This window comes from Mustela nigripes, chromosome 13 (assembly GCF_022355385.1).
Source record: "Mustela nigripes isolate SB6536 chromosome 13, MUSNIG.SB6536, whole genome shotgun sequence".
NCBI classification, from domain to species: Eukaryota; Metazoa; Chordata; class Mammalia; order Carnivora; family Mustelidae; genus Mustela; species Mustela nigripes.
In genome coordinates this window covers 31,754,635-31,770,318 of record NC_081569.1, presented here as the reverse complement: position 1 = coordinate 31,770,318, position 15,684 = coordinate 31,754,635, and the positions used below count along the sequence as shown (strand labels likewise).

The 15,684-nt window shown below is 37.4% G+C and overlaps 1 protein-coding gene across 4 annotated transcripts in view; it reads right to left on the bottom strand.

The window, feature by feature from the left end:
• MYO9A (myosin IXA) overlaps positions 1-15,684 on the bottom strand; it is a 283,835-nt gene that overhangs the window by 267,615 nt on the left and 536 nt on the right. The window lies entirely within an intron of this gene.

The following is a 15,684-nucleotide window of genomic DNA, read 5'->3' as shown; positions in this document are numbered from 1 at the left end:
TGGGATAGAGCCCCAAATCAGACTCCCTGATTAAATGGGTCTACTTCTCTTTCTCCCTCTGCCCCTGTCCCTCCCCCCTCCCCAACCTGCTGATGCTTTCTCCCTCTCAAATAGATAAAATCTTTAAGAAAAGAGAGAAAGGCCCAACAAAGCCAGAAGTTGGCCTCCTAAAAAATAATAAACTGGCAAACTTCTGGCAAGAATGATGAGGGAAAAAAAAAGAAAGGGATCAGGAATGACAAAGGGGGCAAAAACTACTACAAGTGCTGCACGTGTTACAATACTAAGTAAATTTTTTAATAAAGATGAAACTGAAAAGAAATCCTAAAAATATATGTAACTTAGCAAAACTTACTCAAGACACAGAAAACTTAAAGTGGTCCCATTAAAATAAAACAAAATACAATGACTCTAATATAAAAAAATCTTCCCATAAAGAAAAGTCTAGAGCCATATTGCTTTACAAGTTCTCCCAAATACTCAAGGAATAAATCCAATCTTAAATAAATTCTTCCCAATTCTTTTTATGAAGCTGGCATAACTCTCAAATCAAAAATTCTGGCAAGGACCAGACTAGAAAGAGAAATCATAAGCCAATCTTACCCCTGAACTTGTACGCAAAAATTCCAAACAAATATTAGCAAACAAAAACCAGGATTATAAGTATAATATAATATAACCAAGTGAGGAATATCCCAGGAAAGCAAAGATAAAACCAATATTACTATCAGATGGCCAATTAATATAACCAACCATATTTTAAGAAATCCTTAAAAATTCAGTATTTAGTCATGTCTCAAAAGGAGTCTTCACAAACTAGGAATTGAAAAGAACGTCCTCAATTTCATAAAAAGGTACCTACAAAAACCTACAGCGTAGTTAATGGGGAAAGCCTAAACATTTTTCCTTTGGTATCAGGAACAAGATAAAGATGACTGACCCCTACATCCTTCTATCAACATTATACCGGTGATCCCAAGCGCATGGGAAGCCAAGGGAAAAAAAAAAAAAGGCATAAGGATTAGAAACAAGAAATAAAACTGTTTTTATTTGCATATGACATAATTGTGTATATGGAAAATTTGAAAGAATCTACAAACTCTTGTTAATTTTATAATTTGCTACAAATTGAGGATGTAAACAGACATTTTTCCAAAGAAGACATATAGATGGCCAACAGACACATGAAGAGGTGCTCAAATCACTAATTATCAGGGAAATGCAAATTAAAACTACAATGAGATACCATGTTGTACTTGTCAGAATGACCAGAATCAGAAAGGCAAGAAATAACTGTTGGAGAGGATACAGAGAAAAAAGAATCCTCACACCCTCCGTGGGAATGCAAATTGGTTCAGCCACTGTAGAAAACAGTATGGAGGTTTCTCAAAAAATTAAAAATTGGGGGCGGCTGAGTGGCTCAATGGGTTAAGCCTCTGCCTTTGGCTCAGATCTCAGGGTCCTGGGATCGAGCCCTGCATCAGGCTCTCTGCTCAGCGGGGAGCCTGCTTCCCTTCTCTCTCTGCCTGTCTCTGCCTACTTGTGACCTCTCTGTCAAATAAATAAACAGCATCTTTTTAAAAAATTAAAAATTGAAATACTATATAATCCAGTAATCCTACTATTGGGTATTTACCAGAAAGAAAGAAAACAAAACCCTAATTTGTGGGGCACCTGGGTGGCTCAGTGGGTTAAAGCCTCTGCCTTCAGCTCAGGTCATGATGCCAGGGTCCTGGGATCGAGCCCCACATCAGGCTCTCTGCTCGGCAGGGAGCCTGCTTCCTCCTCTCTCTCTACCTGCCTCTCTGCCTACTTGTGATCTTTGTCTGTCAAATAAAGAAATAAAAAACCTTTAAAAATATATATATTTGAAAAGATATATGCACCCCAATGTTTAGGGCAGCACTGTTTACAAGTGGCCAAGATATGGAAAAAACCTAAGTGTCCATCGGTAGATGAATGAATAAAGAAGATGTGGTATATATGTGTGTGTATACACCTGTGTGTATATGTATATATGTACATACATATAATGGAATATTACTCAGCCATAAAAAAGAATGAAAGCTTGCCATTTGCAATAACATGGATGGGCTTAGAAAGCATTATGCAAGTGTAATAAATCAGACAGAGGAAGACAAATATATCATATCGCTTTTATGTGGAATGTAAAAAAAAAAATGGACAAAAAGGCAGAAACAGACCCCAAAATACAGAGAACTGGTGGTTGCCAGAGGGAGGAGGTTTAGGGGTTGGACAAAATTAATAAGTTATGGAATGAATAAGGCACTGGGATGAAAGGTATGGCAAGGGAATAAAAAGAAAAAGAAACAGATATAAGTTGATATTAGTTTCATATATCTATATGCAAGCAACAATTAGAAAATCATCTTTTTTTTTAAAGATTTTATTTGACAGAGAGACATCACAAGTAGAGAGAGAGAGAGAGGAGGAAGCAGGCTCCCTGCTGAGCAGAGAGCCTGATGTGGGACTCGATCCCAGGACCCTAAGATCATGACCTGAGCTAAAGGCAGAGGCTTAACCCACTGAGCCACCCAGGCAGCCCAGAAAATACTTTTTTTAAAGATATCACTACTTAAAACTGCATCAGAAAATATGAAGTGCTCAGGAGTCTAACAAATAATGGACAAAGCATCTACTAAAAAAATGAGACTTAGTTATGAATCATTACCAAAATGGAAAGATATCCATGTTCATAGACTATAAGACTCAATGTTGGAAAAATATCAGTTCTCCCCCAAATTAATCTACAGAATCAATTAAGTCTCACTAAAAATCCCAAATGTTGTTTTTATATTGGATTATTTAGTGTGTATGTCTGTGTGCGGAATTTGACAGTGATTCTAAAATATATATGAAAAGTGCAATGGGCCAAAAACAGCTAAGACTCTCCTGAAAACAAGCACAATGTAGGAAGACTTGCCTCACCAGATATCAAAACCTATAAAGCTAGAAGTAGTTAAGAGTGTGTTACACTTTCAGGAATAGAAAGAGCAATACAGCAGAGGGCCAAGTCCAGAAACGCACCTACACAAAGATGGATACTTAATATATGTCAGATCTGGCACTGAGATCAGCTTAGGAAAGATAAACTTTTCAAAAGCAATGTTAGGATAATCAAATATCCATTTGGGGTGGGAATAAAATGAAACTAGACCTCCCATTATACACAAAATCTATTCCAGATAAAGAGCAAATTTTTGAAAAGTTAAAACTTAAAAGCCCTTAGATAATAATGGAGAACATCTACTGTAACGTAGCCTAGGAAAGGGTTTCTTTAAAAGGGTTCAAAAGCACTAGCCAAAGTTGATAAATGCAACTACATTAAAACTGAAAAATTCTGTTGATCAACAGGCACCACACAGAGTAAAATAACAAGCCAAAAACATAAGATACTTGTAAAAGGTATAACTGAAGGACCAGCATCCAAAACAAATACAGAATTCCTAAAAATCAGTAAGAAAAGCTGAAACCACCTAAAAGAAAAATATGGGGCAAACAACAGGTACATCATATGAAGAAACTATGAAAGATGTACTTCATTAACAATCATAGAAATTCAAGTTAAAATCAAGAGATACACCCTTCAGATTGGCAATACCAAGCATTAAGAATTTAGAGCAATGGAGTGGCACTTGGCTGGCTCAGTCAATGGAGCCTGCAACTCTTGATCTTGGGGTTGTGGATTCAAGACCCCTGCTGGGTGGGTAAAGAGATTACTTAAAAATAAAATCTTTAAAAAAAAAAAAAAAGAATGTAAAGCAATGGGAACTCAAATACTGTGTTATTTAAGTATAAACTAACATAATAATTCTGAAAAACACTTTGCCAAGTTGAACATGTACATACCTCACAACCTGACAAATCCATTCCTACAAATTCTAGAGAAACATCTGCACACTTGCAAATATGAAATAGAAGACCACTCACCACCAAATTGTATAATAGCAAGGAAACGAAATAAACTTAAATGTCCATTAAAACTAGAATGAAAAAAAAAAAACTAGAATGAATAGATAGCAGTGTAATCGTGAAACAAAATACTTGACCACAATGAAATCTAATGACCTATGGCTAATTACAACAACCTACAACAAATTTCACAAATGCTGAACTAAACATTTCATTTCATTTTATTTTATTTACTGAGACAGCAGGGGTAGGGAGCAGAGGGAGAGGGAGAACCTTAAGCAGGCTCCATGCCCAGCACAGAGCACAACACCATGCTGCATCTCACTACTCTGAGACCACGTCCTCAGCAGAAATCAAGAGTTGGATGCTTAACCAACTGAGCCACTCAGGTCCCCCCGAACTCAATTTCTTCCATCACATAATGTACTATATGAAGTTCAGAAACAAGAAAAACTAGGGGTGCCTGGGTGGCTGAGTGGGTTAAGCCACTGCCTTCAGCTCAGGTCATGATCTCAGGGTCCGGGGATCGAGCCCCACATCGGGCTCTCTGCTCAGCAGGGAGCCTGCTTCCTCCTCTCTCTCTGCCTGTCTCTCTGCCTGCTTGTCATCTCTCTCTCTCAAATAAATAAATAAAATCTTTAAAAAGAAAAAAAGAAAGAAACAAGAAAAACTATATTGTTTATGAATAGGTAACCTGAGATTCAAAATTATGAACCAAAGCAAGAAAATTATAGTCAAAAAATTAGGGTACAGGGGCACCTCATTGGCTCAGTCATTTAAGCATCTGCCTTCAGCTCTGGTCCTGATCCCAGGCTTCCTGCTCAGCAGGGAGTCCCCTTCTCCCTCTACCTTTGCCCCTCCCCCACTCATTCTCTCTGGTTCTCTCCCTGGTTCTCTCTCTCTCCAAAGAATAAACAAAATATTTTAAAAAATAAATTAGGGTATTAACTACTTCCACAAAGGGGGATGTATATCAACGAGAGGTATGGGGGAGGCAATCCTGTATTGTTGGTCTGAATGATAACAACACAAATATTGACTTCACAATTTTCTTTAAACTGCAAGTCTTATTCTATTTTCCTGTATATATGAATAAAGAGGAAAAGTAACAACTACATACAACTGCTATGGTAATTTAATATAATAAAGCGACTTATGTAAGTATGGTACCTAGTTTGCATTAAAAAAAAAACTACTACAATTACATAATTTTTATATCCTCCAAAGTTGCTTATGGTAGATACTCAAATACACTGTCCAGTAAATGAAACAAATTCAGACGGTAAATACACTTACCATGGTGAATACTGCCTAATGGGTCATGTACAGAACATACTATGGAGTCCCAATGTTGTACACCTGAAACTAATACAACATTGTAGATCAACTACACTTCAATTAAAGAAAACCCAATAAGTGAAATAAATTACTTAGAATCACTGGAGTAAAAGGCAATTTAATGAATGGCTAGGTTGCCTAACTTCCAGTTTCTACTTCACAAGCCCCAGAGCTTGAATTTCTGCTATCTTAAGAGGTACCCTTCGCTCTACCTTTGATATTCCCAATCTCTTAGTCTCTATACTCACAGTATACATCTTACTATACATCAGACTGTCAGCAACTGTCACTGAACGCTTGGAATCTAAAAATCTGAGAGACTTAAGGCAGAAAAGAGGAACAGGAAAAGCTAAAATTAGGGAGAGGGAAATTGTGGGGAAAAAAAACAGTGGGGAGAGAACTTGAGTTATCCTTACATGAAAAACACCCATCAGTTCTTTAGTTCTAATGCTTTAAGAAGCCAAGAAGCAGAGGGAGGGGAAAAAAAAAGTAAATCATCTATTGTCTGACCCAGGGTTCATACAACAATTGAACAAGAATTACACTGATACCAGTTACCTAATATTTAGGGGCAAGAAAGTGTATCTATATCCCAAGATGTATCTACTTCTGAAAGCCTCTTAAATAAATAAATAAATAAAGCTCCCTAAAAATATAAGCTCTCTGGAAGAAACCAATTCCTTCTCAATTACTTGAGGGAATAAACTTTATTTTTAATGAATTTATTCCATATGTATTACTTATTAATCCAAAAGATTAAACACATATATCAGATCTAGACTCATTCATAAAATCATGGTACGTCAGCACAGCAGAATATTATGAATCCATGAGAAAGATCTGAATGCACCACTATGGAGTGCTCTCCAAAATATATTAAGTGAAGGAAAAAAAAAGAGGTACAGAACAGTGTATGTAGCTAGATACACACACACACACACCCCTACCTTTGTCATATGAAGGGAGAATACATACATACATCTTATTTTTGAAAGAAAAAAAAATTCTGGAATGACAATCAAAAACTCACAAAAAATGGTTACCTCTATGGGAGAGCAAAAATTAAGAGTTTCAATGTAAGAGCTTAAAACAACTTTTTTAAAAAAGACTGAATAAAGAAAAACCACAATATTAAATTTGAATTAAAATTATCAATATGGGGGTGCCTGGGTGGCTCAGCTGGTTAAGCAACTGCCTTCAGCCGAGGTCATGGTCCCGGAGTCCTGGGATTGAGTCCCAATTAGGTTCCCAGCTCCATAGGGAGTCTGCTTCTCCCTCTGACCTTCCCTCTCATGCTCTCTCACTCTGTCTCTCTCTCTCTTAAATAAATAAATAAAATCTTAAAAAAAAAATTATCAATATGACCTCATGCTTTTTTTCTCCTCCAGACAAGACCCAGAAGCAATGATAGTCCCATCATCCTCCACTATAAGGAGACAGAGCTCCTTAGAGAAATCGCTGATTGCAGTCAGCGATTTAGACTGCAATCGCAGTCTAAAACAGGAAAAGTCCATGGTGAGCCAAGATATCTTGGAAAAAAGTAAGGACTCACTCAAAGACTAATAATGCATTTATGCAAAAAAAAAAAAACACACTGATGGGGGCACCTGGGTGACTCAGCAGGCTAAGCATCTGACTCTTGATTCCAGCTCAGGTCATGATCTCAGTGTTGTAAGATCACCAGAGTCAGGCTCCACACTCATCATGGAGTCTGCCTGAGATTCTCTTTCCCTCTCCTTTCCCTCCCCCTGCTCATGCTCTCTTGCACAGGCATGCACACACAATTTCTCTTTAAATACATAAAATCTTAAAAAAAAAAAAAAAAGGAAGAACAAGGAGTATGCTTGGAGGGGCTCCCAATGTCCTTATTTGAGACGATTTCAGCATCAAAAAAACAATGTAACTCACTATAACACAACAAATAAAAACCCGAGAGAATATGAAACCATTCACTGTCACCATTGCAGGTAACACTTGAAAATTAGATGAGAAAGAATTAAGCATTTATTTACTCCGCCCTTTAGGAGGAACTAGAGTTCACTCCCAGCAGATGGAAGATTATAAAATTTTGTTAACTGAAGAATGATAGCTAATTAGTGTAAAAGAATTAAAGAATTAGAAAAATCACCAATTCTCAACCTTCAATTAAGTAATTAATTTGCCTAAGATTCAATAAAGAATGCTAAAATTATTAGATAAAACATACTTTAAGAATGGAATTTTATATGGTACCAAAGTTATTACCTCCACAGATTATTGTACTTAATGATCATAGCAAGAAAAATACATTTCTATAATCAATGTAGGGACAGCAAACACCAACCTTAAATTTCATAAAATTTTTATCACCAATGGTGATAGTATGTACCTCCCATAATATGTAACATGTAATATAACATCACCTGTGATGCATTCTTGCCAAAACTTTTTTTTTTTTTAAAGATTTTATTTATTTGACAGAGAGAAATCACAAGTAGATGGAGAGGCAGGCAGAGAGAGAGGGGGAAGCAGGCTCCCTGCTGAGCAGAGAGCCTGATGCGGGACTCGATCCCAAGACCCTGAGATCATGACCTGAGCCGAAGGCAGCTTGCCAAAACTTTTTTAACAAGCATCTAATCAACCCCTTAAAATATAACTTCCAGTTTATAAGATACACAGTGAGCAAAGGAACAAGTAAAACAAGAGCACAAAGAAACAGATAACTGTAGAAAACAAGCCATTCTCCAAGGAAATGATCTGATCTTCTCAAAGAAATATCAATAACATAAGAAAGAAGTATAGAGAAAGGAGCTTTTCTAGATTAAAAGAGACTAAAAAGATAATCAACTGCAATGCAAAAATCTTGACTGAATTCTGGTTTGAAAACTCATTTTATGGAACAAATGGAAAAATCTAAATACAGAATGAATCTTAAATACTATTAGGAAATTACTGTTATTTTTCTTAAATGTTGGTAATGGTGACTATGGAGACTACCTATTCTCTTTTCTTTTTTTTTTTTTTTAAGCTTTATTTACTTAAATAATCTCTACAGCCAAGGTTGGGCTCATGACCCTGAGGATCAAGAATCACTAGTTCCGGGGCGCCTGGGTGGCTCAGTGGTTTGGGCTGCTGCCTTCGGCTCGGGTCATGATCTCAGGGTCCTGGGATCGAGCCCCGCATCGGGCTCTCTGCTCCGCAGGAAGCCTGCTTCCCCCTCTCTCTCTCTCTCTCTCTCTGCCTGCCTCTCTGCCTACTTGTGATCTCTGTCTGTCAAATAAATAAATAAATAATCTTTACGGGGGGGGGGGGGGGGGGAATCACTAGCTCGGGTGCCTGGGAGGCTCGGTGGGTTAAGCCGCTGCCTTCAGCTCGGGTCATGATCTCAGGGTCCTGGGATTGAGTCCCGAATCAGGCTCTCTGCTCAGCAGGGAGCCTGCTTCCTCCTCTCTCTCTCTCTGCCTGCCTCTCTGCCTACTTGTGATCTCTCTCTGTCAAATAAATAAATAAAATCTTTAAAAAAAAAAAAAAAGAATCACTAGCTCTTCTGAATGAACCAGACAAGTACCCAAAAAATATCTATTTTCTTAGAAGACAAATACTGAAGTATTTTGAGGTAAACATCATAATATTTACAGCTTTCAAAGATTAAGTAAAAGTATAGAAGTACACAAACATATGGAAAGCAAATATGGATGGCTATTGGTAACCTGAATCTAGGTGGCAGACCTACCAATGACCTTTGTTCTAATTGCTCAACTTTTCAATATTTTTCTGTTTTTTTATTATAAAGAAAAAAAGGAGGGGAGGGGCAGGGAAGAGAACTAAAAGAAGACAAAGTTGCAAAAGCAAGTAAGGAAAAAATACAATCTAAAAGTCGTTTATAAACACATATCTGGGGCGCCTGGGTGGCTCAGTGGGTTAAACCTCTGCCTTTGGCTCAGGTCATGATCCCAGAGTCCTGGGACGGAGCCCGGTATCGCCTGCTTCCCCTAGCCCCTTTCTCTCTGCCTGCCTCTCTGCCTACTTATGATCTCTGTCTGTCAAATAAATAAAATTAAAAAAAAAAAAAAAAACACATATCTAGTCACCTGAAGAACTTCCTCTGTTACATTTAAAAAAGAAAAAAACTCAGAGATTACTCATCCCACTATCATCTGATCAATGTAAGTAAACAGATTTCAAACAAATACTTACACACTACAAACAGCAATAGTACTACAATCTGTCAATGATTTAAGGAATGTTTGTCATTGGCAAATAGAACGCTTTCTTATACCTCATAGTGAATCAAAATATATTCTAACACATCTATTAATCAAGAAAAGCATTTCTTTGAAATTTCTTTACTTCAAAAGTATGATCACACTTGAAAGACAGCTAGCCAACTATCTTTCTAAGATTTACTTCTATTAGCACCTAACTTTGATTAGCCATGTACTTTTAACGCCCCACAATGAAATTCTTTAAATTTCTGATCTCCTATTTAAATATAAACATTTGTTGGGGGGGGCTTGTTGAATATCAACTAAGTGCCTACTCTTTTAAATAAAGTGTTTAATGATAACCTTGTCTCAGGTAAATATTTCTAATTGAGAAATGAACATTTTTTTTTTTTTAATTTATTTGACAGACAGAGATGACAAGCAGGCAGAGAGGCAGGCAGAGAGAGAGGAGGAAGCAGGCTCCCTGTTGAGCAGAGAGTCTGATGCGGGGCTCGATTCCAGGACTCTGGGACCATGACCTGAGCCGAAGGCAGAGGCTTTAACCCGCTGAGCCCACCCAGGTGCCCCGAGAAAAGAACATTCTTGAAGCTCAGAAACGTTAAATGACTTGCCTATAAATGACAGCTTATGAAGTGAGGAGGCTGGAAACTGAACTGAGGTCACTGGAAACCCAGGTTTGAAAGTCCATATTTTTTCCACTTAACTGGCCTTAACGGATTTAATATTTACAGACAAAAAGCCCGTCTAAGGAGAAAGTATGTTTAAAAAAACACTTTCATATTCAAAAAACTACATAATGATAAAGAAAAATCAAAACTGAGAAAAAGAAAAAATACGCTCTAAAATTATTGCTGGTTGTAAAAAAGAACCAATTCGTAGCAAGCCAGCTGTCTATGACATAGGACAGCTAGTACTTTCCTAACTGTACATGTAAAATTACACTCCGGTTGCCCGTTGGATGACCCCTCTGCCAAAATATGCTAGCAACATAATTCACATTAAAACTCAGAGGCCAAACACCATTTGGAAAGAGCTTTACGTGTTTACACATCTCCAGCAAGTTCACCGTTCAAAATTAATAGGCGATTTTCAACAAATATTCTTTGATCTATGATATCCTTTTTTGACACTCTAAAATATTAAACTTATAAACAAGAAAATCTACCAAAATACAAACATCCCACAACTGAATATTAGAATATTAATACAATGCGATTTTAAATTTGTCTGTTACATATTGGAAGGCAAAACTGCACTTCTACAACATAACTTATATTTGTTCTTTCTATAGGATCAAAATCCCAATATCTGGGGCGCCTGGGTGGCTCAGTGGGTTAAGCCGCTGCCTTCGGCTCAGGTCGTGATCTCAGAGTCCTGGGATCGAGTCCCGCATCGGGCTCTCTGCTCAGCGGGGAGCCTGCTTCCCTCTCTCTCTCTGCCTGCTCTCCATCTACTTGTGATTTCTCTCTGTCAAATAAATAAATAAAATCTTAAAAAAAAAAAAAAAATCCCAATATCTTTGTCTCCTTTATTTTTAAAGATACACACAAAATACATAGAAAAATCTGTACGTTGAAGAGGTTTTCCTATTTAAAATTAAATCCTCTTTAAACTGGATAAGTAACTAGAAGAGCACATGAGGTGGCTTATGGAGTTGTGATATCCTGCATCTTACTATGAGTGTTGATTACACTGATGTGTTTACTTGATGAAAATTCATTTAGCATCTGTGTACTTTTTTGTATACTTTGTAATTTATAAAAAGCTTATTTAAATTCCCAATCTAAAAACCTTTCTTCCTATATTATAGGGATATCAAAGAAGCTAAAGCCTAGTGAAGAAAATAGACAAGTAATTAGGAAGTTCACTAGGGAGCTATGAGAGAATCAAATACTATGTAGGAGCACCCAGGAGTGGCATCTAACTCAACCTACAGGTTAAAAAAAAATAAATAAAAGCTTCCTAAAGATATAACTGACCTGAGTTCTCAATGGGAGAAGGGAAAGACAAGAAAGGCACAGAGATGGTAAGACCAGAGAAAAAGTGCCTTATCTGAGCAGAAACCCCAGTTCAATAAGGGTGGATCAAAGAATTTAAGGAAGGAAAGCCTAGAGAAGTAACAGGTCATGAGGAATCTCACATACAGTCCATGCTACAGTTAAGCTTTATCCTGAAAGCAGTGAGACAGCACTAAAGATCTTTCAATAGGAAAGGACATGATCAGATTTGCTTTTGTACTACAAACGTCATTTATAGTGTGTGCCATACTTGCGATCCCATCTTGTGAGAAATTAGCCTACACACTGCCCCATGCTTTTCACCATTATGATCCTGCCCCACACCCAAAGGCACAAATAAACACATGGCCAACACTAAATGGCCCGGAGTGATCACATGACCCAGGTATACAGACTTGTAGCAGCCCGTGAGAAAAAGACCTGAGCCAAAGAGATTGTTTCTTAGAAATTCAAACCAGAAGATTCCAGGGAGAAGGAAGAAGTCAGTAAACAGGAGCTCAAGTTAAAACGAGAGCATCCAGGAGGCAAAATGTTGGCACAAAAGTAACAGAGTAGTTATAAGGAAGTAGAAGTTAGGAATAAATGGAAGTTAGGAGACAGCAGAGGAAAAAATGGAATAGAGAGAAAAAGTAAACCTAAGGGAAATAGTAAGAATAGTTAAGACAAGTTAACCAAAGAGCTCTAGAGTAAAATCTGTCTTTTCCTGCTTCTAGCTTTATTTATTAAACTCCTATTCTTCTTGAGACCAAGTTGTTTAGCTTTTCCTAGGTTCCTTTATGCATGTTTCCTTTCAAAAAAGCACTCTACTACTTACTGTAACTTGAGTCTCCTCTTTGCAAATGAAACAGCCTAACGAAAAGAGCATTTTAGAACACCTAATCTGGCAGCAGTGCAGATAATGAATGGGAGGCAAAACAAGAGGCAGAAAAGAGAAAGCAACAAGACCACTTAGAAAGCATTACAGGAGCAGCACAACAGACATCTGGGGTTAAGATAAAATAGAAACAGGGCACCTGAGTGGCTCAGTCAGTTAAGCATCTGCCTTTAGCTTAGGTCATGATCCCAGAGTCCTGGGATAGAGTCCCACTTAGCGCTCTCCACTCAGCAGGGTGTCTGCTTCTCTCTCTGACCCTCCCCCATCTTGTGCTCTCTCACGCTCCCGCTCTCTCTCTCTCTCTCTCACTTGCTTTCTCTCAAATAAATAATAAAATCTTTTAAAAAATAAAGTAGAAACAACAAAAATAGCAATAAGATATTATCTGAAATATCATGAGGGAGAATGTGCAGGATTTAATGATACTGGTAGTAAGGTACAGAGTGGAGGATGAGTCACAGGTTCCTGAAGATTTCTGGAGACGAAGATCATCTGGAGATGAAGATCATCATCAAGATAGGAAATCGAAAACAAAATTTTTTGTTGCAGATTGTCTCCCTCTTTTTGGAAGAAAGAGAAGCAGAGAAGGAGTTTTATTTTAGGGGCACCTGAAAGGCTCATTGGTTAAAGCCTCTGCCTTCCAGTCAGGTCAAGATCTCAGGGTCCTGGGATCGAGCCCCGCACTGGGCTCACTGCTCAGCAGGGAACCTGCTTCCCTTCCTCTCTCTCTCTTTGCCTGCCTCTCTGCCTACTTGTGATCTGTCAAATAAATAAAATCTTTGAAAAAAAAAAGTTTTATTTTGTACAAGGCTGAAGTGCTTGTGAAATGTGAATCCAAGTGGAGATGTCCATTAGCAGTAATTCACAGAGATCTAGAGTTAAAGAGATCTATCTACACAGCAGCTCTAGATTTATGAATACATAAAGTCGATGTTAGATTTTAAAACATGACCCAAAATTCGCTAATATTTATTTTAAACTAAGTTAACAGAACCTGAAAAATCATGAAAACAAAGAAAATTAATATTTTGGGCAACCATATTTTCAAACATCCTGCACTTCTCCACAAATGAACACTGAGCCAACTTCTACAAGAGCAAAATCCAAATGATTAGAAAAGATGGATTTATGGTACTAATTTCTACTGAGGTTTTACCTTTTTTTTTTTTTAAAGAAAATCTAAGTTTAAAAAAAATCTAAGTTTATTCCATTTCCCTCATAAACTATCCACCACTAATGTTAACTAAGGGAGAAAACTTATCACATATTAGACTGTGTACTTTACTATTGATACTTATAGTAAGATTTTTTAAATAATTTAATCACTTAATTCACTAGCTTTAGACATTCAACTCTATCTACACTGTAAATGTTGGATCTCTGTCCTATAATCTGTTCTCCTCTCATTTATACCTTTTGCCCCAAAAATCTACTACAACCCAGAGGTTGGTAATAAACTTAAGCCACAAATCCAGCTACCTCTTGCACATCAAGATCTGACAGAGGTGTAATCATCCAAATGCAACTTGTCACAAATTAAATTCTTCTTTCTTGACAAAAATAAAAATTAAAAATCCCATTCCTCCCTCCTATCAATTCCCACTTCAGTGAAAGGTACAAGCTTGAAACCTAAATCTTGTATGAACCTTCTCCCTAATCTCAAATTCAATGAAATCACCAAGTCCTGTCTACTCCCAATACCCAAATACAGACCCACTACCATCATTTGCCTGATATTCCTGCCTTTAGTCTTAGACTACTCTTTAATCTATTCTACCCACTGCAGCCACAGTGACCTTTTAAAAATGACAATCTGATCATTTAAGTGCCATAGTTTATTTCCTTCAATAACTTGGTAAGTATTATAATCACCATCAAAGCTAGTCACTCCACGGAAGCTCAGAAATTCAATGAGAACTTCAGTTATATCCTTTTTTGTAAATTCAATAAAAAGAGTCACTAGGAAATTTGAAATCCTGATAATTACTTAGGATATAAACAGCTAATACATTTCAAAGAAAAGCAGGTAGTGTTGGTTGTAAAAGCAAAGACTAAAAATAATCTCGACATCATAAAAGCAATACTATCCAGCCCATAAATGAGGCATTTCCATATGTACTGTTGTTATATGATTTCTGGGATCTACTATGAGGTAGGGGGTGAAGGGGCAAAAGCTATAGAGTGTACAGGAAGCTACAGAGTGTGAAGTATTTGTGGTGCTTTTTAAGAGTATAATTTAATAATATAAATCTGAGAATGTATAGGTTTGTGTATGCTAAAAATATCACAGGAAGAACCCACATAAAGATGGAAATATAAGTTGCCTCTAAAGAGTGAAAATGGGTGATTGGAGAATACAGGGGGAAGAAAAACTTTTTACTGCATATTCTTTTGAATTTCTTGACTTTTATACTATGTCTAATTATTACCTATAATTTCAGTATGATGTTCTCCCTCCTCAGCTTCACACACACAAAATAAAAATTTTTAAAGTACTAACTACAAAAACCTCACTATACTTCATCCCTATACCAATGTTTAAAATTAGATACTGGTCATTTAGTGTAACACTACATTTCCTTCTTGACAACTCAGAAGTTCAACTTCCACAAAATTTTATCCACTATTTCACTATTGCTGAGAAGGCTGTTGGTAATGACATCAGTCAACACTGCATGGTAACTGTACTTGCTTCAGGAAGCAGAAATGTATTATTAAATTGACATCAAAATCTTCAAAGATCAAGAAAAACCACAAAACTTACTTTTTTCCAGAAAATTCAAAACAACACATTTAAAAAAATCCCCCAGTATCATTCAAAAACAGAGGGAAAAAATGCGTAAAAATCTACAGGAAGGTGAAGCGAATGATATTACATGGAGACACTGACACATCCCTTAGTGTAATGTCATTTAATCCTTATAAAGGTCCCTTAAAGTCACACGTTCTACAGAAGACACAAGATGAGAAGCAGGCTGTGTGACCTATCAACACACACACCCTCTGCCCTGGGCTTCCACACTCTTCCCAGTCCCTCCCTTCTCAGCCACCAGATCAAACCCTCCAAACACGGATGTCAGTTGGTCCCCTTAAGCCCCACGGGGGCAGGTTAAGCAAACATCCCTCCAGGATTTAATGGAAAACCCTTTCAACCAAAGAAAAGAGAAAGATAACAAGGTCTGCCCGAGAGAAGGGCTGGGGAAAGGCTGCTGTCTGATGATGTCTAAGAGGTGCTGATCAGATCCCCTGGGAGGTGAGAGCATCACCACACTACCCCAAAGCCGAGGTGGTGCGTAGGGCTGATGGAGAGCAAGCT